Raw genomic sequence first — 25,183 nt, forward strand, 5'->3', positions numbered from 1 at the left:
GCGTCCATAGCCAAGGCATCTCAAGTCTAGGGGCAATTTCTTCAATGCTTTTTTTATTTCTGCCACTAACCTTCAAAGCATGAGCCATGATAATTTTAACCGTAGGCCAGTCTTTTGTCTTTGTAATAATGTTTCTGGAGCATTTTATCCTATTTTATGTTGAAAACGTGTGATGATATTACAAATAAAAAGCGATACGATCAGTTCGAACGAAAACAATATGACGTCACTTGAGTAGGCATTTCTGACTGTGCTTATGGACATGTAGAACACTTCTTAGAAACGAACATGTTTTTTGTCACAGTTCTCGCTATGGCGAGTGTTTAGACATATTATCGATTGGTGATAGTTTCGATACTGTGATATGATACAATAGTGTACTTTTATGGTGGTCATTCGTTTATTCTATTGTATCATGCGATAACGAACATTTCAATTTTGCAAAGGTTATTAAAAACACCAACATTTTGCTGTTTTAGTTATTGCAACAAAACAAACATTTACACTTTTGAAATTAATGCCCCACTTAGGTGCATCCGGTGGCCAATCGTTTTTCGATTTCCATCACAATAGTCTTATAATAATTGACATAAATTAATTCTGTTCTAAAAAATGTTTCTACGTATATTTTTACCATGTCAATGGTTCATAATGGTGTATCGAGAGTTCTTCTTGAAGTAATAACTGATATGTGAAAAATGGTGCCGATCATTTATTAAAATTATTTCAAACATATTAACAGGTACCACGTGTTATAGACATAAAACAGATTATATTCCCGTTTAATGTTAATGTTCAATACACCTTGGCAGATCTAGACACCATATAACAAGGCCGTAGGAACCGTACCGGCCATACCGGCTATGGCCGGACCACTTCTGCACGTCCCCCCTAGCAGACGTGGTTTTTCGGCCCACGTCATCATACGCCTCGGGCCTACAGCCCTCGATGGATGGCCGGACCAACTAATTTTTGCTTCCTACGGCCTTGTATAAAGATATCTATGATGACCCCTTAAAATAAACACCCCTTTTACAGTTTCCAGTGGAAATGTATGGTCCGTAAAAACTCAAAATCAAACTCCTCGCTGAGTGATGAAATACAATGGGTTAATTTTAATGAAATGACTGCAGCACTCACTTTTCTTCAAATACATAGCAATTTAATTTGTGAAGACTACCTTCCAACGACATACTAGGGTAAGTGCACATGTTATGTCAATTAACTAACTAGGTTTGGTAATGAGACAAATTAGTACAGCCGTTCATGGTAACTGTTGTTAGATGTGAACTCAATATTTAAACAATAATGAGTATAATGTTGCGTGGGGGTAGCACTGTAATGAACCGCCCAACAACCCGGTGCCAGTAACCGACCACGACCTCGCACTATGCTATCCTGATCCCATACATATTAAAACAAAATACTTGCCGTTTATAAACTACAAACCAATACAAAAAGTTTTCGAAATTTCTCAGACATATTTTTTGTACCCTGCAGAGATTGCCCATGACACAATGACGAACCCATTAAAATTTGGCACAGATATGGGTAGGCTTACCATGCAAACAACAATTCTGGAAAAGATTCGTCATTAATAACTCACCAAGTTACAGGCGGATTATCATGAAATTTAAAAGAACGGTTTGTATTTTGATGCAAAGATCAGTCTATTAATCATTGGTCATTCCGGCAATGAACAAATATTTATAACTCAAAGTTATTCACATGGCATATTCAGAAAGGGGTACTAATCAGTAAAATACCGTTTTTAGTTATTAAGTTAGGTTTGTCTTCCAAACTTAAACCAAGCGATTATATCATTGTGAAACTCAAAATGATAATAAAATCATTGACCCAAATTAATAAAAAGCAGTGAAATATATTAGCTTTTTCAACACCAAACTTTTCCGCATATATTTTTCTGCACTTGTTTCTTATATTCATCAATATTTCTGGAAATGAACCCTAATTTTGGAGGCAATAGACATTTACTAAATTTTCAGTTTTTACTCAAAACGTTTGGCTATTTTTGTCCAAATCGTCTGATAGAATGTGCAGACTATAGATCTGTGAATTTTGTGAATTTCTGATGAAAAGACTGCATGATTTTATACAAAAAATCAGCTATGACACACTTTCCATGAATGTTAATATATTGTGACGTAATGCAATTTCCAAATGTACTAATTTGTGTAGTCATTATTTACGAGAATGATAAAAAAGTATTTTTTATTGCCTGAAACTTATTATTTTCTGATACATGAGTAGCTGAAAGAATGACATCACTTATTTATATAGTTATATGTTTATATTCATAGACTAGAGACATTTAATATAACAAGACATTTACAGCAATGGCTAAAACTGATCTATATTCATACTTTAAGTTCCAGTCCTTTGAACAATTAATAAATAACAAATATTGACGAAATGTGTTTACATTGATTATATACAAAAGGTCAGACACATCCGGGCATTTTCTGTGGTTTAACATTTCGAATATTCACATTACCTGATTTATGCTGATATATACAATAAATATTCAGGGATTATTTTGTGGCAGCACACACCAGACTTCCACATCACAGTCCAGTCCAGTTAGCTATATTTACTTTCTCACTGTTATTTATTGCAATGTCATGAAGCTGATTTATGTAGTTAGCCTCGAAAATGAGTTCCGGTCAACATTACATACCAGGTCTGACACGACAGTGTGTTGAGAGATACCATATAAGAAAGATATCTAAAATGGTCAGACTCATCCGGGCATTTTCCGTGGTTTGCCATTTCCAATACCCACAATTCCAGATTCAATTTAGTATTAATTTTATCCAATTTCCAAAATATACTAATTTGTGTTGTCATTATTATGAGAAAGATATGAAGTGTTTTCTAAAACTCATTATAGTATATGGTAATATATATTTTACAATTACGCGTTTTTGAGACACGGATGTATATATTTAAAATGTTCAGTCACTTTATCTTGCATTTTTTTACACAACGAAATGGTCAAAATGGCATCTGCAAAAACCGCAATAGGCAATTCAAGTATTTTGTAACACACTTTTTGTGATCTAGCGCCCTGTCAAGAACTGAGAGAATACGAACGCTTATACATCTTTCTTAAAATTGCAGAGAACAAAGTTCTGCTGACTCACAATGGGTAATCTTCTTCACATATCTATGTGAGGACGTAAGCGGATTACTTGGGATCAATTCAGTCATCTGGGTTTCCATGGGAAATAATTCAGCACAAGATAAGACTCTCAGCATTATGTTCAAACAGTCCTTAAAGAAGCTAGTACGAGAAAGCAACCACCTTCCAGGTCACTATCAACAGTGCTAGTCTCTTTTTGGAAAAAAACAAATCACATGAACTGTTTTGTGATATGCCTTTCCGTGTGTGTGCCCCGTATGATAGTGTGTTATCTGGCGTGGTTTGTTTCTTATAGGTGCATTTACCGTTTAACTTGATATTTTGTATTCAGTATGTGTGAAAATAAAATGAAATGATTTTCAACAGTAACATGGATTCGCAGCTATTTTGGATTTTGTGAAAACCTATGGTGTATTGGCCTAATTAATGTGTTTCCATTGATTATAGAGCACAGGTCAGACACATCCGGGCATTTTGAGTATTTTACATTTTGAATACTGACATTTTCCGATTTCTGCTGGTACATAAAATAAGGATTATTTAGTAGCACACCCTCACTCTAAATGCTACGGAACTGATAAAACAAGAAGCAGTCTTTAAATCCAGATTCATCAGTAAGTGATTTATTTTTTTATTTTCACCTAGTTTATGTTCGAACAGTTACACGTTGTGGCGATCTTCCCTTTACATGTGGACAGCTTATCAAGTTTCTCACACAGAGCTGTCTCCCCGTTGTTTCACTCGTCGCTTTCCATTTATATACAGTTTGTCATTTGCAAAGTTGTGTCGCTTTTATATTAATTATATAAACAGAGTCAGAAACAGTCAGGAATTCTCATTTACCATTCCTAATACCACACTTTCTGATTTTCACTGGTGTATTCAATAAAAATATAGGAATTATTTAGTGACGTGAAACACAAGACTCTAATTTCACAGCCTATAATATCAATAATCTAGATCCAGATTCATCTGTAAGTTAGCTATTTGTTTTACTTTCGCACGGCTATCTAGAGCAATGTTTTAGTAATGGAGTTGATTTGTCTAGAAAATTAGTTTCATTCAACATTACACCACAGTCTGTTTGAGAGAAGACCCTGTGATATTTTAGTTACCATGGACAGTAGCTAAGCAACGACTTTATGCAATTTCCAAAATACTAATTTGTGTTGTCATTATTATGAGAAAGATCTGAAGTGTTTTTTAAAAAAATAATTGTAATTAATATATAACTAATTGTTGTAATCCATGATGTGAAATGTATTATTTGGATGGAAGTATGTTAGCATTCAACTGGAATTTTATGCTGAACAAATTACTTTACTGTATTTGTATAAGTAGAGTGGAAAAGTCACTTACATTAGACAATGCAGATGAACCAGTTAGCAGTGAAATTGTTGGTGGTTAGAGGATAATGTTTATAAGTTACTCTTTAGATATTTTTTTGCATAGGCTTTTTGAAATAAGGGAAAGTAAAACTGAAAATTACCAACTTGTTCAGTAAGGGTTTCGAAACTATGACGTTAAGTATGCAAGCCAGACATGTTAACCTCTAGAACACACAGTCTATGTTACTACCTGCTCAGGAAAACACTGATTATGTTCTAACTAACACACATTAATACAGAACTACTAGTCTCACTAATCTAAAATGTGACATTCACTACGTGTACGGCCAAGCGCATTAAAGTTTGGGAATTCTTATGATGAAAATCACTGCAATCACCGTAGATCACTTTCACGATACTGGATTATCCCTTCCTGTCCAGTGTCGATGTGTGAGAAACACATCATCCATAGCTGTACACTGCTTCCGTGAATTGGAACCAATCCACATAATTATAAAAGACAAATATATTGCTCATATATATATATATATATATATATATATATATATATATATATATATATATATATATATATATATATATATATATATATATATATATATATATATATAGTTGATATTATGTGTAATCCTGAGTCTTAAGTTACGGTACGTGTATATGCTTACCACTCTTTTAGCAACTGCATTTTAAACATTTTTTTTCATGTGTATATTTTTCTGGATATATAATCCGGAGTAGTAAAACATTATAATTTGTCTATTGCTGATTACAAACTCATTTATTCAAACGATTCATGTAGAAAACTATTTACACACATCTATTTTATTTGCCAATTGCACACTTAACAATTGGTTACATTACAGTTAGCAATGATATTTTGGTCTTAAATCACAGCTTTTTGACTCTGAAAACTTGTATTAATTTGGTGATAGTGTTATCCCTAGAATATTGTGTATACAAAGTTCTGCAATGGAGCTTTTCGTAGTCGAAAAGCATTAGGCGGAAGTTAATATTTCTGGAAATTTAACCCCAATTTTGCAGCCAACAGACAAAAATTGAGTAAATTTTCACTCAAATAGTTTGGCTGTTTTCGTCAAAATCTTCGGATAGATATTACAAACCATAATTAAGATGTCCATTTTGTGAATTTATGATAAAAAAAGGAAACTGGTTTTGAGAAGGTTAGGTAGCTTGACTAATACGAAAAGCTATGACGCACTATCTATATACATATATATTGACCAAATGCAATTTCCGAATATACTAATTTGGGTAGCCCTTATTTTCGAGACTGATAAAAAAAGTAAATTTTAAAACTTATTGTCAATCAGTTTTCTGAGACATGACTAGCTTAAAGAATGACATATTTATATAGTTATATATCTATATTCATAGACTAGAGATTGTTCATATGATCAGAGGTTTCCAGTGATGGCTCAAACTGATCTATATTCATACTCTGTACTATAAGTTCCAGTGCTTGGAACATTTAATAAACATCACATATTGACGAAATGTTTTTACATTGGTCATATACAAAAGGTCAGACTCATCCGGGCATTTTTTGTAGTTTACCATTTCGAATACCCACAATTCCAGATGTATGCTGGTACACATAATAAAAATAAAGGGATTATTTAGTGGCACCACACACCAGACTCTTATATTACAGCCTAGGAGATCTCTAAACAAGAAGCACTCTCTGAATCCAGATTTATCTGTAAGTGAGCTATTGTTTACTTTCCCACTGTTATTCAGTGCAATGTCACAAAGCTGATTTATGTAGTTAGATTAGAAAATGAGTTTTGTTCAACATCACATACTGGTCTGACTCGACAGTGTGTTAGAGACATGTCTCTGTGACAGGTGTTTGTATCATAGTGGGGTTAAATCATCGTCATGTCAAACTACTCAATTATTCAGGATTAATGACTGCACTGTGCCACTGTTGAGTTTTGAACGAAGGAATACCATGTTCGAAAATACAGTTAAACGTTTCTCAAACAAGTGGCGATCTTCCCTTTACATTTGGGCAGCTCATCAAGTTCCTCGCGCAGAGCTGTTTCCCCGTCATTTCACTGTAGTAAAGTTCGGTCCTGTATAATCATTACTTAGGTTATTTTTTGTAGAGCTTTCCATTGATAACCAGTTTGCCATTTGCAAAGCAGGGTCGCTTTTTCTATTAATTATATAAAAAGAGTCAGGAACAGTGAGGAATTATCTGTTATTTAGCATTCCTAATTTCTGATTTTCACTGGTGTATTCAATAAAAATATAGGGATTATTTAGTGACGTGAAACATAAGACTCTCATTTCACAGCCTAAAATATCAATAAAACAGACAATCTTCAGATCCAGCTTAATCTATAAGTTAACCATTTTGTTTACTTTCGCACGGCCATCTGGAACAATGTAAGTAATGAAGTTGATTGTCTGGACAATTAATTTCGTTCAACATTACACCACAGTCTGTTACAGAGAAGATCCTGTGATATTTTTAGTTACCATGGACAGTAGCTAAGCAACGACATTTTCAAATACATGTATACTAATTTTGTAGTCATTATTATAAGAAAGATATGAAGTGTTGTCGAAAATAAAATTAATTGCAATTAATATATAACTAATTGTTTTAATCCAAGGTATGAAATGTTATACTTGCATGGAGATATGTCAGCAATCAACTAGAATGTTATGCTGAACTAATTACTTTCCTGTTTTTGCATGTGAATGTTAAAGTAGAGTGGAAAAATCACTGATATTGCCTGGTTTATAATGCCGACGATTCAGGCGGCAGTAACTTTGTGGTGTCGGTGGGGGGGGGGGATGTAATGTTTATCAGTTACTGTGTAGGTATTTATTTCAACAGGCCTTTTTAAATAATGGTAAAATAAAAAAAAAATACTCACACAACTGTTTGAGGTGAAAATTGCAATTTGTTCTCACAAACACGTATTAATACATAACTACTAATCTCACTAATCTAAAATTTGACATTCAGTACGTATACGGCCAAGTGCATTAAAGTTTGGGAATTCTTGAGATGGTGTACACTGCATTTAACGTAGATTACTACAAGAACCTTGATCACTGTCATGATGCTGGATTTCCTCGGCTGTCCTGTTTCGTTCTTTCACATAGTTTTTCAGATGTCTGAGAAACACAACATTCATAACTGTACACTGCTCATGAATAGGAACTAATCTACGTCATTATAAATGACACATATATTGTTCAAAGTTGGTATAATGTGAACTCCCGAGTATTAAGTACATGTATATGCTTATCACTGTTTTAGCCACCGTCTACGCATTTTCAACGTTTTTTCTTTATATTTTTCTCTGTATATAATAACCCAGTAAGTACAAATTGTAATTTGTCTATTACCTAACCGAAATATGTTAAAAAAACTATTTACATACATCTATTTATTTGCCAATTGTACACTTAACAATGATATTTGGTTATGTAACAGATATTTTGGTCTTGAATCACAGCCTTTCAATTCTGAAAACTCGTATTAATTTGATGATAGTGATATCCCTGGTATACAAGCATAACACAGTTCTGCAATGCAACATTTTCTTGACTGAAAAGCATTAAATAGAATTTAATTTTGGTTATATTTCTATTTCAGTGTGTTATCAACATTTGTAAAAAATGAGAAAGTTTCTGATTCTGTTGATTATTTGTTCACTTCTTGTTGATGTGGCGGTTGGTGACAAAGAGAAGCGTAGAAACAAAAGAACTCCGTGGATATCATGTCGTGCTCGAGATTTTCCCAACAGAGAGTGAGTAACCAAGTGTTGAATCCATCTATTCCGATTTATACCTCACTCTTGATGATTATATAATGTTTTTTGAAAGTATTAATTATTTAAATTTCTAATATGCATGGTGCCTTTACTAAATTTACCCGATTATATATTTGCTACAGAGAAATTGGAGTCGACGAGATGGCTGAAGACAAATCTCGCGAGATGCGTTACATGAAATGGTCAAACAAAGAGTAACATCAACACCGGACCCGAGTAACATCAACACCGGACGCGAACCCTTGACCGATATTACTGCATTGCAGAAATAATATTCATTCACCTTCAAATTGAGTTTGTTCTAGATTGTACTAGTAATGTAGCTACGTATTATTCTTTGGGTTTATCCAAACCAAGCGTAGTTTTGTGACTTCATACAACGTTGCACTATTCATGTAGCGACGTCTATAATATATCGTACCTGTGTATATTAATAGTACCGATCCGAACAGCTTGGTACATTGAACTACAGCGTTATTTTGTGTAACCAGATATGTATATCCTATAGTCGTTGTCGAATCTTATTCAAATAAACTGTTGAATGTGCATCCGTATTTTATTTAGTGTAGCGGGAATGTATATCACATATTATTCAATTCACGATAATGTTATATTATGAATAATTCCATTGCTAGACTACACCATTTCTGTATGAAAATCCGGGTTTGGGTTCAAGTATACCCCCTCCAGTAGATGTTTGTACTTAAACCATGGAGGGTCTATGGTTTAAGCACAATCATCGAATGATTATCCACAAGGATAAATTATTGAATGCACAAAAAATACCTCTTGTGCTGATATATCCACCGTTTAGGGTGAAACAGTCAGAATAGTCAGTGATAATTTAATTGTTACAATAATATTACAATAATTGTTGTGTCATACGACCTAGTCTTTACATTGTACATTTATTCCGGGTTCAGAAAATGATTTCAGGTAAAACCAGTCAGATTTACTAGTAACAGTTTCACGGTCTTGTGTGAGCGTACAATGGACATTTCGTTCACGAAGACAGTTATTTCTACATGTTTTACTTTTTTTTTATAGACAGACCCGTTTCGCGGAGAGACCCAATCTCTGCCAAATCAGATACTTGCGAGTTCGAATTGTGAGGTAATTGTGTAACTGTAACTATAGTTTTGTTTATGTTGACAACGTAGGCGGCGCTATCCTATAAACTATGTTTGAGTTTCCTTATAATTGCCCTCTGGCGGCGGAAGTAGACACCAGATAGGTGCCAAGTGTATTTCGGTCGGAACGATCCGCTGTTCAAAACTGTTATACAAATCACTGAAACAAGGAACATGTTCAAATGGCGGTAGTTGTCGCGCTGCGCATGTGCGACATTTGTGTTGATCAACATTGATTTTTCCACAATCCAGTGCTCTCTTCTAATGGAAATAACAAGTATGAGGTTTGGCCTGGGCGCGACTTGCTCTTATTACCGCCAGTGACTCCTTCGATACCTTTCAATCACCTAAAGATATTCCATTAACATCTCAGTTTATACTCGTTGTTATTCACAACAGTCAAAGTCGCCATCTTTGTTTATATGAGACCCATATATCTCGCGCATAAACTAGAGCGAGTATTGGAATCGGCAATTCTACGCCATGTGCACTGCTTCAAATTTGGGTGAAAATTTGTGCCATAACTGTACTCACACTCCATTGAATAGAATTAAAGTTACCGAATTCATTCAATAATAATGGAAGCGCCAGATATTATAACTATTACAGTATCAATGTGAGTTAATTGCGTTTCCTAATATTATATCAATTATTCCCAATAGATATAAATCGCTAGTCATGTACGCTGTCTTAGCTCGGCTTCAACGAACCGAATCGACATTCAGACCACGTTCCACCACAGACGTACCAGCGCCCATGAGATAATTTCCTGTTAATGGTGGAATGATCATTAGAAAAACCTGAACTTGAAAATCTGCGTCTTACGCATTGTTTGTTGCTTCAATTTTCCGGATCGGTAAAGTGCGCCGCATACGGTAGAATATGAAAATATTTGTTTTCTGATTCATCATCGTCCTATAGCACAATTTGCGATTAAAGCGGGGGAGTCGTCACCTGCGCATGCGTCAGATGGCCATAGCGTGTCATTGTTTACAAACAAGCGTATACCTCGTGAGCCTTTGCGTTTTTAGCGCGTGTTGATATCGTTACTTGGGACTCAATTCCCGCGCGTGCGCAGGTGACGACCCTCCCGCTTTAACTATACACAATTCAAGTTGTGTATCAGAGGATGATTTGTTTATTCTAATCAACCTTTGAATCATGTATTTGATAGCATTTCACAAATAATGTAAAACGTTGATGATGTATCTTATTGTTATAGTATTAAAGAAACTCACCACCAAAAAATAAAAAAATAATAAAACCGCGTCACCCTACCAATATTCGTTTTTGCTAGGTCGTGGAGTAAAAACGGCTTTTCGGGAACAAATCTTTATTTGACGACATAGATCATGATATTGGTGAGCAAACTAACTTCACACATATCTACATGTGTTGAATTACTAACTTAATACTAAGAGGTGACAGGCTACGTGCGTCGCGGTATAAACTGTTTATGTCTGAAAAGTTAGAATGTGTGCGTATCATCATTTGACCTTTGAACCTTGGCAGAACACCGAGCTTGGAACGTATGTCATCGTATCACGTGAACCAGCTTCTGATGCCGCCTGGCATTCTGACGTACAATTAGTACATACTCGATACCGCTTACTGGTGGCATTTAGCAACCCTGTAGACTTTGGTACGTAACATTTATTTATAATACATACGTAATGACACTCTGCAATTAGTTGCCTTGACAACATTCGCGAATCCATTATTCAATTATTATTACTATATGTATATACATTGGTGTATGCCATGTGACAATCGCTTCGAACGAGTCTAGCGTTCAATCACTTGCACTTGGTGTACGTCAGAGACTATTGGCCTATTTACGTCTGAAGACTAGTTTACATTACTGGTATGATAGTTATGAAGAAATGCGAAAGCCATTCGAAATGAAATTACAGTTGGCCGAAAACATCAAGCTTTATGACTTGTTAAATTCACTGGCAATTTTATTGATTAACATTTATATAATTTTCGTTATCATTCTGATATCAAATAAATGTATAATTTAGCCCATGTGCAGGGTGGAGTATGGGGGTATTACAGGGTTTAGTGGTTTATCTAGGCAACTTATTATACGTATCGGTATGTATGCTTTATTGTCCAAACTAACGTGTAAACTAACATGAGAACATATATTTTTTTTCAGCAAGGAATACTAGTACACGCCTTCAATGAGACTGTTTTGTAGTTTATTTATTATATTAGCATATGGCGTCATCCGATGTATTGACAGGACGAAACAAGGATAGCATTATTTCCGACAACTTAGGGTTTCCTATGACGTATGAGCAACTTAACGGGATTATAAAAACGCTCAAAAATTTAATGGACGAAGAATCTATGACCGATGTTATTTTGAGAACACACGACAGAGATATTCCGTGTCATGGTGTAATTTTGGCTGCTGTGTCGAGCGTTTTTTACGCGTCATTAAAAACTGGTGGCAATGACAGACAGAGAGATGAAAAGGGAGTGAGCGTTGTAATTTCAGTCGACATCAATTCTAAAATGGCCAGACTACTTCTAGATTGTATTTACGGCATTTGCGACTATCGTCCATCTAAGACTGAACGCGACGTATTAGTACAGCTGTGTCGGAAATTCGCAATACAGCTCAACGATGATGACATGTTATTTGAAGACGAAACACTCACACAAAAACGAGCCAACGCCACTGATATTGTGGGCATGTTTGGATGGTTTCGTTTAGATGGCATTTTTGTAGACGTGCGTATTTTGGTGGGAGGTAACTCCATTCCCTGTCACAAAGTGGTTTTAGCTGCATCTAGTGATTACTTCAAAGCAATGTTCACGCATACTGAACTTGTTGAATATCAGCAATCGGAGATTGAGGTAAAGGAAGTGTCTTATAATATTATGCTAATTCTGGTAGATGGTTGTTATGGCAAACAGTTCATTCCAGATGAAGAAAATGTTCAGACAGTTCTCATGGCAGCCGCCAGGTTTCAGTGTCACGCAATAATACAAGTTTGCTGTGACTTCCTCGAGCATCAGATCGATCCTTCAAATTGCATCGGAATGTTGCATTTTGCCCAGAGTTGTGGATGCTATGGTTTGGCTGAAAACGCATCCAGGGTAGCAGCCTATAACTTCAGAGAAGTGGCTCAAAACGAGGAGTTTCGTGAACTTCCTTTTCAGATATTACAACAATACCTCAAACGAACGGATATCGTTGTTTGCAAAGAAGAAGATATCTACGAGGCAGCCAAGTTATGGTTAAGATGCGATCCGGAAAGATCAGAATTAATACCAGATGTAATGGATTGTATTAAGTGGAATTTTATACTACCGACCAAAGCATGCGATGTAATATCCGGGGAATCGCAAAACCTCCAAAGACCTGCGCAGTCGACGAAGAAGGAGGAATACTTGCTTCATTGCAGCCAAGTCGTACCACGTCACTATGACAAGGTTATTGCGTCATTTAATCACGAACAATCCACACATACCCTGGCAATCCGATTATTCGACCCTGCGTCGGGAATGTGGACTGAAAATGCTATATTCGGAACAGCGCCACGTATCACAAATCAACATGTGTGCATTGCGGCTGCCTCGCAATACCTACACTTGTTTGTATTTATATTTACAACTGATGGAAAGACTTTTATGTATGAACTGAATTCAAATAACTGGTCGGAGAGGGCGCCGCACGGGTTCATATACGACTCCGATGTGAGGTACCGAGACATTTGGGCATGCGCAGTGTTCAATGATTCACCGTTTGATAGCATATACCTTATTTGGTGCGACGCCCGCAAAAGTATTAAACGGTATAATATATTTCTAGACAAGTGGGAGGACATGCCTCAGCTGATCTACAGATATTCCTATGAAACTCCGCTTGTAGCAACGCAGTGTATGGGTAAAATATACGTAACGTCATACCGCGGTGTTCGCAGCACGGATGGCCATGTAAGTTGGAGGAAAGGGATTCCAGTCCAAGTGTACGATCCAGAAGTTGATATGTGGTCTTTCGCTTCTCCTCGGCCATTTTGTCGATGGTGTCTGTTCGTAAGCACAAAACACAACGTGTATATGATACCTGGTCGTCGGTTTGCGCTCTTGGATGAACATATACCAGAGATGCACCATCTTGGACATGGCTACATGCACGTGCATAGATACGACCCGGAAGCAGATACTTGGGAGTACGCACATGGCAAGATTGACATTCAAGACGATTCTAATGATAAACCAGAGGCAATCGTATTTGATGATCGCATTTACGTTATGAAGGCATCGGAACTGTGCAGTCAAGGGAAGTCTTTCCCTGTTTTGGTTCTCTACAAGTTTCTGTTTGAACAATTTCAATTGCCAGGAATGGAACCTGAAATAAACATAAAAGCATAATGTACGATATCACAGTGAAATACTTGAGATACACACGTTGACACTAGCCTGATACGTAGGCGTGAGTATTTTGATATGACTGAACATATATATTGTGATGAATACATTGTTTACGCTGACCTTAAAGAACGGTGGTCGTCGCGCTGCGCATGTGCGACATTTGTGTTGATAAACATTGATTTTCCCACAATCCAGTGCACTCTTCTAATGGAAATCACAATTATGAGGTTTGACCACAGGGGGCAACAGGCATTATATAACATCTCTGTACATGCATTGGTTTATTTGTTTTGTCAATGTTTATTTATCTGATGTACAACTTTGCATGTGTTTGATTATGCAAATTAAAAACAACAGCTTAAATGCAATATTATTAAGTAATTTTTATTTATTTTGATCGATTCTCATGATTTTCAGGAAAGGTACTCTTGATACAAAACAATGGGTCGCAGTTTGTTCAGACCCTGATTCGATTGCCAGCAGTTCAGCAAATGATTTTCATTTATAACTTAAAATTTATTCATTGATTTTCAGTCATTTGTAAGAGATATGATTCTAGTTGCCTGGGAAACAGCAATTTCGTGGATGTTATAAATGGACTCTCGTGACATTTTCGCAAGGGGTAACAATCGGTAATGGGTTGGTTTACATCTGAAACTCGTTGCCATGGAAACAATTTTCCCCAATGAATAATCCTTGCTCAAAACTAAAAAAAACATATCTTAACCCTTTACAGCACACACGTGAGTAACTAGACCATAAACGTGGTACAGACGTCGTGTCCCGTTTTTCACGATATGAGGCATACGCTACGTATTACTGTGCATATAAAATACGGTTTTTGTTCTTGGAGCATATATTCAAATGTTAGGGATAAGTTTTTTTTCATCACTGAAGTTACTCAGGCACTAATTATAGCCGTGTTAATTGCTATGTGTTCTGAACATATACATATGTATGTTCAACATTGCTTGACAACGAGAATATGTCAAACTATCTACATAATTCGAATATGGAATCACAATATTTATTTATTTTGTTATTGTTTCACGCTGGCTAAAAATAACAGCATACCTTGAGGTTATTTCGATTAACTTCCAGTTCCTCACTTTTCTCCGAAATTCTAAATGGTTCAAGTTGTTTCTGCTTATGTGACATAATACAATGACGCAGGTTATCATAGTTGCTTGAACATAGTTACTTGAATACAAAACATGTTATATTATTTATCGTGTGCATCATCGTTTAGGAAAGGTAAAAATCTAAACTACATTTTAAAATGTTAATTGTATAATGGGTATTTCCAAATAATATTGAAATGTGAAGGCATTATTAGAAATTTGCACAGGTGTGTGGTAATCTCCATTTTAGCTGGAACATTGAATTCCGTCACTAAAATAAGTTTTGAAGGGAATTCATTTGTTTGTAATGCTGTTTTATGTAGTTTACAAATTAGAGCATTGATAATAACAGCGTGTATGTTCACGTTAACCTGTTACTGAAATTATGACAGGTACAGGGTTCGCACACACCAAATATGTTCCACCAATATGAATATATGTGTATTAAAACTGCAGAGCAGTAATGTCAGGTTCAATTTTAGAGGCTGACAGTAGAATATGCCTGACTATTTGACACTGATTCATGAACTTGGTAGCCTATATGTCAGTGTGACTATGATAGTCATTTCAGACTTAACCCTCATCGCCTAGACTTAATCCACGAGGGCTGTCAAACTAGTCCACCAATCAAAGTTTTGAAAGTTATATTTCACTAGTTACAAATGTGCTTGGAAAAATTCAGAAGTCTACGGGCAACGGTGGCATGGGCAACTAGGGCCCTTTTGGAAGCATTGCTTTAGGATATTTCCTCAACAGTTTTCGTTATCGAATTCCCGTTTGTTTTTACAATTTTTTCTGTCAATATTTTCAAATTTTATGATAAAACAATCACATATTGTGTATGTTGCATGACGTCTCATTTTGTCGCTCGGAAATGTGTTACTAACACATGTCTAGGAATGTAGAACGTCCATTATTTTCAAACAGCTTTAAGAATTACAATTGTGACACTTGTTCAAATTATCCAGTTTTGGGAAACACGGACTTTTGCATTACTGGAATTTACACAGGTATTTTGTAAGATACTTACTTGACAAATCAAACCTCGATACACTCAATCGTATTTTGAATGTGTTGTTGATACACTCAATCGTGTCTCGAATGTGTTGTTGATACACTTAATCGTATTTCGAATGTGTTGTTGATACACTTAATCGTATTTCGAATGTGTTGTTGATACACTTAATCGTATTTCTAATGTGTTGTTGATACACTCAATCGTATCTCGAATGTGTTGTTGATACACTCAATCGTATCTCGAATGTGTTGTTGATACACTCAATCGTATTTCGAATGTGTTGTTGATACACTCAATCGTATCTCGAATGTGTTGTTGATACACTCAATCGTATCTCGAATGTGTTGTTGATACACTCAATCGTATTTCGAATGTGTTGTTGATACACTCAATCGTATCTCGAATGTGTTGTTGATACACTCAATCGTATTTCGAATGTGTTGTTGATACACTCAATCGTATCTCGAATGTGTTGTTGATACACTCAATCGTATCTCGAATGTGTTGTTGATACACTCAATCGTATTTCGAATGTGTTGTTGATACACTCAATCGTATCTCGAATGTGTTGTTGATACACTCAATCGTATCTCGAATGTGTTGTTGATACACTCAATCGTATTTCGAATGTGTTGTTGATACACTCAATCGTATCTCGAATGTGTTGTTGATACACTCAATCGTATTTCGAATGTGTTGTTGATACACTCAATCGTGTCTCGAATGTGTTGTTGATACACTCAATCGTATTTTGAATGTGTTGTTGATACCCTCAATCGTGTCTCGAATGTGTTGTTGATACCCCCAATCGTGTCTCGAATGTGTTGTTGATACACTCAATCGTATTTTGAATGTGTTTTTGATACACTCAATCGTATTTCTAATGTGTCAGATTCGCTGTTGACCCACTAAATCGTAACTAGTAGGCGTTGATGCTGACAGACTCAATCCTAACTCGGACTTGACGTTAACACATACTCAATCATAACCCTGCTTTGAAGTTGACCTACTCAATCATAGCTCGGATTTGTTGTTGGTACACTCAATCATGCATAAATGCATAAATTGTTCCTCTGAATGGATAAATTAATCATTTATAAATTATGATTATTCCCCACTATCCACATAATTGACGTTTCGGCCATGGAGTAACCCGTTATTCATAAATTACTGGAGTTACTATTTACCGACAAAGGCTACATTCAACACATTGCCATTATAACGCAAGTACTATTACACTACCCGAATACAAATATATGTATCACTCCAAAACATTTATTGATTTCGGTAGATGTAGTATTTTCCATTAATATAATCTTTTGAAGTCGATATTGCCAGTCAATATATTTTATTTATTTATTTATTTATTTATTTATTTATTTATTTATTTATTTATTTATTTATTTATTTATTTATTTATTTATTTATTTATTTATTTATTTATTTATTTATTTATTACTTCGAAATTAAATTATTTGCTGATGACTCAAATCTTTTTCATTCATTTTCCAGTAACAGTATACCCAACGCTGAAGTTGATTTACATTTAGATATAGTGAACACATGGTGCAACACTAATAAACTTACAATCAATACCAACAAAACTAATTACACGCTGTTTTCCATCTCTAAGAAACAGCTGGTAAACAAACAAAACATACAATTAAACAGTGCAGTTCTCCAGAAAGTCGATACTACTACTTATCTTGGTGTGTTGATAGATAAACATCTCACATGGAAGCCGCATATTAATCGAGTTTTAGCAAAGATAACTCCTTTAATTGGTTTAATTGCTAAGCTCAGACATACACTTCCCAAATACGTTCTTATCCTTCTGTATAATTCTCATATCTCATATGGTTTAGAAGTGTGGGGTAGTACTTAACGCACATTTCTAGACCCTTTATATAAACAAAAAAAAAAGCTTGTTCGTATCATACTATTTAAAGATTACTGTGCACATAGTAAACCTGTTTCAGTCACTACGTATTCTCAATATCTATGCCCAATTTAAATATCAGCTATGTACATTTATACATGACCTACAATTTCACAGTTTGCCACGTGACCTTAATTACTATTTCACTTTCCATACTCACAATTATCACACTAGGTCAAAGGATAATTCACACTTTCTTCAACCAATGAAAAAGAGAAATCTGGGTCAGTTTTCAGTCGATTACCAGGGAACTAAAATTTGGAACAGCTTACCTCCGGATATCCAATTGATTCGTATTCGAGCAAATTTTAAAAAAGAAGTGAAAGACTATTTAATCCACTGTAATCATCCTTAGTTATATTCCAATATGTATATATAGAGGTATACAAATATGTATCTTTGTGTAAGCAAACCATTGTAAATAAGTTTTTTCTGTCTGCTTGATTGCCCTTTTTAATAAATAGCTATTTAAAAATATATTTTGATGGGAAACAGACTAGACTAGCTCTGCATGAGCTAATTTCTGTTTCCCAGCCATAGATTAATATTATTATTATTTATCAATATTTATTAGTCATTATTTATTGTTGTATTGTTATTCTTTTATGTAATCTATGGCAAATAAACATTATTATTATTATTATTATTATTATTATTATTATTATTATTATTATTATTATTATTATTATTATTATTATTATTGTAACATACCGGCATCGTCTGCGTATGTACAGCTCATTTGGGGGGGGGGGGCAGAATTAATCGGTATCTTAACCCGGACTTACATAAATTTCTCAACCCGGGAGAGAAACATGTGTTGGTATGTGATCCTAACTTCTTGTTTGAGAGCTTGAGAGTGAGGCTGGTGTGACATCGCGTAAAATTGGCTCTTCAAGATTCCTTCAGACAAACTTCACAATAGATTTCTAAGCATTTAAAAATAAACGTACTCTTGCACGACGAATTGTGAAAGCGCTTATTTACTTAATGGGTCTCAAAGAGCCTTCAAGAAATATCGCAACTGAGCTTTCGCAAGCTATTATACAGTCACTTGATATTGCGAATCGTTAAATGTGTGTTTAATGGTTTTACAATGTTGGGATTTACTAAATACAAGATACCTTTATCTAAAATATATTGGATTATGGTCTTATCGAATGGATTGTCATACGAATTAAGAGCTATTTTTTTGTAAAAACAATGGTGGAAAATTGGCTGAAAGGTAATTGGTACTGATTGCGAAAAATTAGCTCCAGCTGTTATCACTAACCGATACATTTGCCACGTGTCAAATACTTACATTTTTGTCACATATTCGTTCATGTTTTTGTAAATTTCCTTGTAGGTATGTAATTGTCTTTGAACATCGACCTCAATAAAATCGGTCCTGCTTATGTTAAATTATAAACTTTTTTTCGTGATTCACATATCTGGATATGCAAATACGTATGTAAAAAGCAACAACAACAACAACAACAAAAAACACGTAAATGAAATACTAATAATTTCTTACCATTTTATAGCACATTTAATTGCTAAATAGAATCCCCCCAAAACGTCATTGTTGGTCTTTAAATATTTTGTTGTCTAGACTCCGCAATACATACAGCGATATACAGTGATTGTTTACTTTATAAACTTAAATATGTTCCATGCCGTGCACTTATGTACGTCACAATAGTGGTCTTAGTGTGTGTACAACACGAACCTCTAAAAACCCATTTGTGACTTATGAAGAAGTCCCCATGCTAAATTACATAGCCTCGTGTGCAAGATTGTTCATGCCTTTCTCCAAATCATGTAATATGAAATATCCTCGCATTGGAACCACAAACTCACACTCCGCTGGCAAATAATAGCTTAACAGTGGCAGGAATTATGTCAGTTATTATTGGTCAACATTTTTTTGTAGAAGCTACCAATCTGGTGCAGTGGCTATTCGCAAAGGACGCCGGGAACCAGCGAAGTGCAGTGGCTATTTGCAATGAAATTGACATTTAGTACTTGTGGAAACGGGGACTAAGCTTGTTTGAAGAAATAAATACTCATTCAGGGATCATCGCCTGGCCTTCTCATAATATGTAATCGAATATACGCATGCGCAATTATCAGTGGAGTTCACTGAAACGCCACCATAGACTTGTCACATATATATTCAGAGTTCTCTGTGTTCCACCTATTTATTGGATACAAATTTGACGCACCGCATTCCTTATTAATCCATGCAATTGTCAAAGTTTCTGTAATTTTGTTTGTTGTTATACACGTGATATTAAAACAGTATTTTAAATCGCCAGTATTTTAATTATACATTGTAATGAACATGTCAATGTTGACGACTTGCTCACTATTGCCCCAGTATTCCGTCAAATATTATGCATGATGTTTGTGACATATTGTCTGGTGTTTTAATCGTAGTTTCAGATCATTTTATTCGCTATAGGTAACGTGTTCTATTTGGACCCCCCAAAAAAGATTAGACTGAAAGTGTAAATACATATAGTACTTGCACAGTCCAAAAGAAAATACATTTACAAATAAAAAAACGTCACTATAGCGATTTGAATCATAATAGATATTTACACTGAACTGAATGGATGTAAAACGCGTTTACGTACACAAAAAAAGCTAACATAAACAATAGACAGAATACTACACAATTAACTTAAATCCAACGATTATCGTCGCTAGAGTTCACGCCAATTAGCATATGCAGAGAGACACAATTGTACGCATTCTTAATGTGTTAATATACCATACAAAAATATACCGAGTTATGGAATAATAAAATTGAGTTATATACAAGTTTCGTTGTCAACCATTGTTTGGGCACGAGTGTTGGGGATGCGCCCGTTACGTAGCGCAAGTTCTACTGGATTAGTTAAAGGAGTTTCATTGTGGCCACACGTGCAAAATGTTACAAAGTCGCTTCGTATTTCACTGGCCTTCTTTAACATCAATGTGTAAAAGAACGGATTGGCGCACCCGTTGGCATACACAAGACATATCACCACTAAATTTATATATGGTAGAGTGGCAGCTGAGACTCCCGAAGAAGAATACAGATGAAAAAGTGTAAAACCCCAAAACGGCGTATAACACAACCAAAAAACAATAATTATCCTAAAAAGGGATTTTGCGATTTTGCGCTTGGATGTATTAACGTGGCTCTTTTCGGATTCACTCGGCACAACTCGTAGCCAGTATGACTTTATCAACTTGTAGTAAAATATAGATATAATGATTGAAGGCAAGGCATAATCCAAAACAAACAAGACAGTTATAAAAGTTCGATAGTTGTTTTCCATTGGCCATTCTTGATAGCAGAAATATGTTCTGGAATCATTATTAAATTGCTCATGCATTTGTTTCGTATATAAGAGCATGGGGAGTGCACTGCAGGCCGCGAAAAACCAGATGAGAAAACACAGCAGTCTGGCGTATTTAGCTGTACTGTATTGCATTGCGCGTAGTGGATGCACCACGGCAGTATAACGTTCTATACTCATCAAGACCAGCGTGTAAATACTGCTATGCATTGTCAGCAAATCTAAGCAGTAAATAAGTCGACACCCAGCATCGCCAAATAACCAGTTTCGTTCATATGCAGATATTGCAAGAAATGGCGTTCCACTGATGTACAGGATATCGGCCATCGCTAAATTGATAATATATACAGCTATAGTCTTGTGTTCAGTCTTTGGTCTTAGGTTGATTATAACGACGTACACATTGCCGGACATACCGACCACGAATATAATAATGAACAGCACGATTATGACTATCTGCATATGGGTAAGTTCCATGTTGTGATCATCCGTATATACTCCACTGAACCAATCATTTGGTCACGGTTATAATTTATGTAAATACATTTCCTGTTCAGTCGTAGAATGCTTCTGCGTGAAAGAGAAAAAAAAGAAACACTTTAATTCGTTGCCAATACTTCACAGTAAATCTACTAACACCGTTATGGCGACGCATGACATTATGGAAATTAAAGCATATCAGTTGGCAATCGAATTTCGCAACATAGCATGAGTCCCTTACATGAACAAGACCATGACGCCTCAGACCAACATATTCATAGAATATTTATTCTGATATAATATTTTACTGTGGACACGGACAGTTGTTATTAATTTACAATACACCACAACTTTATATCCAAAATGCCGGTAAATAAAGTATTTCGTTTGTCTGATGCAGACTTCAGATTTCTTAGAGCAACTAATTGATTATAAATGATATATGACGGTTAAACGTGCACTGAAGTATATTGTGGTCACTCTTTTTGAATTAACTAAGATCTCTTCATGTGTGCTGTAAAGTCCATATATATATATATATATATATATAGGTGTCTTACCGATGTGACTATGTAGTGTAGTGACAGTTGTTGTCGATGGTCGTCACTTCACATCACGTCACATTGTCGTTTATTCTGTGTGCATGTAAATTTCTTGTTGATATAAAACACGCGGACCCAGGTGAGCTGTAAGTTTCGCACTTTCAATGCACATAATCGCAGAATATTGAGCGCAGAACAGACAGAATTGTTTCCGGGGCAATCGTTACTCGGTACACCATGATTTTATCAGGCTTTATTTGTGTGTATGATGTTTGTGACGTCAGGTATTCGAATTGCGCATGTCCATCTAGTCATTATAAGTAATCGCCCATTCATTCACATACATCTCATGTTTTCATATCTATATGTGTGTATATATGCTTGTAATTTCGATATGGCATTAGTGATTTGTGAAGATGCGAGTCAATCCAAATTTAGAATATTTGTTCTGTCGGAGACATAGCAAACTAATATTATTTTTTATAATATACTAAATTAATCTTTTTTATAAATAAATACAACGGAGAATATATTATATATAAAGGAGAGGGATTATTTATTTCTAAATAGTTTAAATAAGCTGTAAACTGTCAGGATGTCTCATTAGGAGTCAAGCTGTTGTATAGAAAATCTGGCTGCAGGTGCTTCAGAAGGCCATGCAACAGTTATAGTCATGTATTCATCGTGAAATGCCGGGCGAATCTAGATATACTAGTTGTTTGTCTTTTTACTTACCTACCTATCTATGTATTGTATCGAAGTAATTCTGCTGTGATTGCCAAAACAATGGTTACATATTTATCCAGATGTATTATCAGTAGCTATCTGACACACAATGAGTGTTTCCAAACATTCGAGTGGTTTGTCTCCGCCCCTGTTTGTTTCACAGATTAGTCATTTGCATATGAATGTGTCAGACACAAGGTCACACAGCCACTGAAAAAAAATCATTGATTTTGGTGTTTTCATATGCCGAATTTATCCAATTATAGCTATCCCATTCCTTTATTTTTTTGGTTTCTAATAGCCTTACACATTTGGATGCCCCTACACATGGTAAAACAGACCTTGATGGGAAAACAAATTGATTGTGCCGATAAACAAGCTTGAAAATCTTTGCTGTTACTTCATGGACGTTTTCTAGGAGTTTATGTTTTTCAAAATACAAGGTCTTTAACAAAAAATAACGTATACTTATTGCCGTCGGATTAACACAAAATTTTCACAGCTTTAAGGTGACAATGAGAGGAACTTGAATGTGTCCAGACAAACTATTTCATCGATTATTTACCAACGAGTTGTGGTTTGAGTTGGGGGCAATGTGACTAAAACAGTAATTGAAATTCAGCACACTATTTTTTAAAACGCGTTGCTTGAATAAAACTGACCAGACACATTCAATTTACCAGACTATTGAACAACTAGGAAAAGTGAAAAAAATACTTCTTATCGCCAGCGTAAATGCGTAATTATTTTTTTTACAGAAAAAGTAATTTTTCACCTTTGATTGAGTAACGCGTCGTAGAATGCAGATACGGGCATGCAAAATACACTTGTGAAAAGCTTGAAGTCTGGCGATTCTAAAAATATGTACTTTCCCGGGTCTATTTGTAGTCATTTAGTCACAATTAGAAGATGAAAACAAGTATGCAAATAATAGTCTCGCTACCTTAACAAAGGGTAATTTATTTAATACCTGACTGACGTACTAGGAAATACCTCTGAGATACGATTGACTTTTAAAGAAGATTGCCAGTAATACTGGAATCCTGTATTACGAGGAACGCTGGCAAATCTAGATTATCGCAGTATATCTAGAGGCATCGACAAACACTTCAATGATAGTCCTTAGCTTGTCAATGCAGTACGTGGAAACCCATTATGTATGATGAATAATAGGTTTTAACTGATTGTAGCGTTATTAATGACTGTCAAGAGAGAGAGAAACTGGAGTCTGCCACAATAAGGTTGCAACTGGTTTTACGAATACTTACTGTTGAATATATTTGTTATTATAACTATGTTTCAAGCAGAAATATAATATTCAGTAAACAATCGACCATCCCTGTGTTTACCATTCCCGTGTACCAAACGTTTGGTGGCCCCGGAGAAGAGTGACAACTGAGCTAGAGTCATGGTAAGATATTTAGACCATACGACGTATAGCCAAGAGGGGTAAGTAAAAGTTTGCATCCTAAGCCATTTTGAGATATTTGCCCGTTTACTGACGAAAAGGGATTTCAAATGTCACAACCAGTGATTTTGATACGACATTGACGTTCAGTTGCTATTTCAATATTTGAACAGAGAAAACTCATCTTAGGTATTACTTAGAACTGATATAACTTTCGGGGTTATATATAGCATAAATACCTGACGACATACAACAAAGAGGGCAAACATTATCGCTTTTGAATGCTTAGCAAGATTTAGCAAGGCTGTACATAAATAATAAGAAAGAAACATGGTGAAAAAAGTAATGACCGGATCTCTATATTATGCACTATATTTAACGTTTAACAAAACGATAATACATTTAAATTTGGAACTGTTACAGCCATTTTAATTATGAGCATTAGCAACCTTCTTAAGAGTGAATTGTTATGCAAATTAGCAATTATCTCAGCTTCTTTTTAGTTCACATCCCAGAACTTGAAAAATAGCTCCTAGACGCTTTGACCTTTTGTTTTGAAATTTTCACAAATGCTTGACAATGTGTTTATTTTCAAAACGCCATCGGGGCATTGTTTTTGGTTGACCAGTGTTACAACAATCGTACAGACACTAGCATGGGTGTTAATTTATGCATAAACTTGAAGTAGTGAAGTTTGAGCTGCCGCCCTGCAAAATTGACAACCGGTAAACCAATTTTGACAGGAAACAGAAGCATGGTTTAGAAGCTAATTTT

At 35.3% G+C, this 25,183-nt stretch overlaps 1 long non-coding RNA gene across 2 annotated transcripts; it reads left to right on the top strand.

Moving 5' to 3' along the window:
- The first annotated feature begins 3,692 nt into the window (after positions 1 to 3,692).
- On the top strand, positions 3,693 to 8,873 carry LOC144356625 (uncharacterized). 2 transcript variants are annotated; one of them, XR_014929872.1, is made up of 3 exons: positions 3,693 to 3,777; positions 8,150 to 8,303; positions 8,450 to 8,873. It is a non-coding gene; the product is annotated as an uncharacterized LOC144356625 (long non-coding RNA). The 2 variants fall into 2 exon arrangements; XR_013421473.2 differs by lacking the exon at positions 3,693 to 3,777 and adding an exon at positions 6,143 to 6,232.
- Positions 8,874 to 25,183: the final 16,310 nt, after the last annotated feature.

This window comes from Saccoglossus kowalevskii, chromosome 1, assembly GCF_978046115.1.
Source record: "Saccoglossus kowalevskii chromosome 1, keSacKowa6.1, whole genome shotgun sequence".
Taxonomy (NCBI): domain Eukaryota; kingdom Metazoa; phylum Hemichordata; class Enteropneusta; family Harrimaniidae; genus Saccoglossus; species Saccoglossus kowalevskii.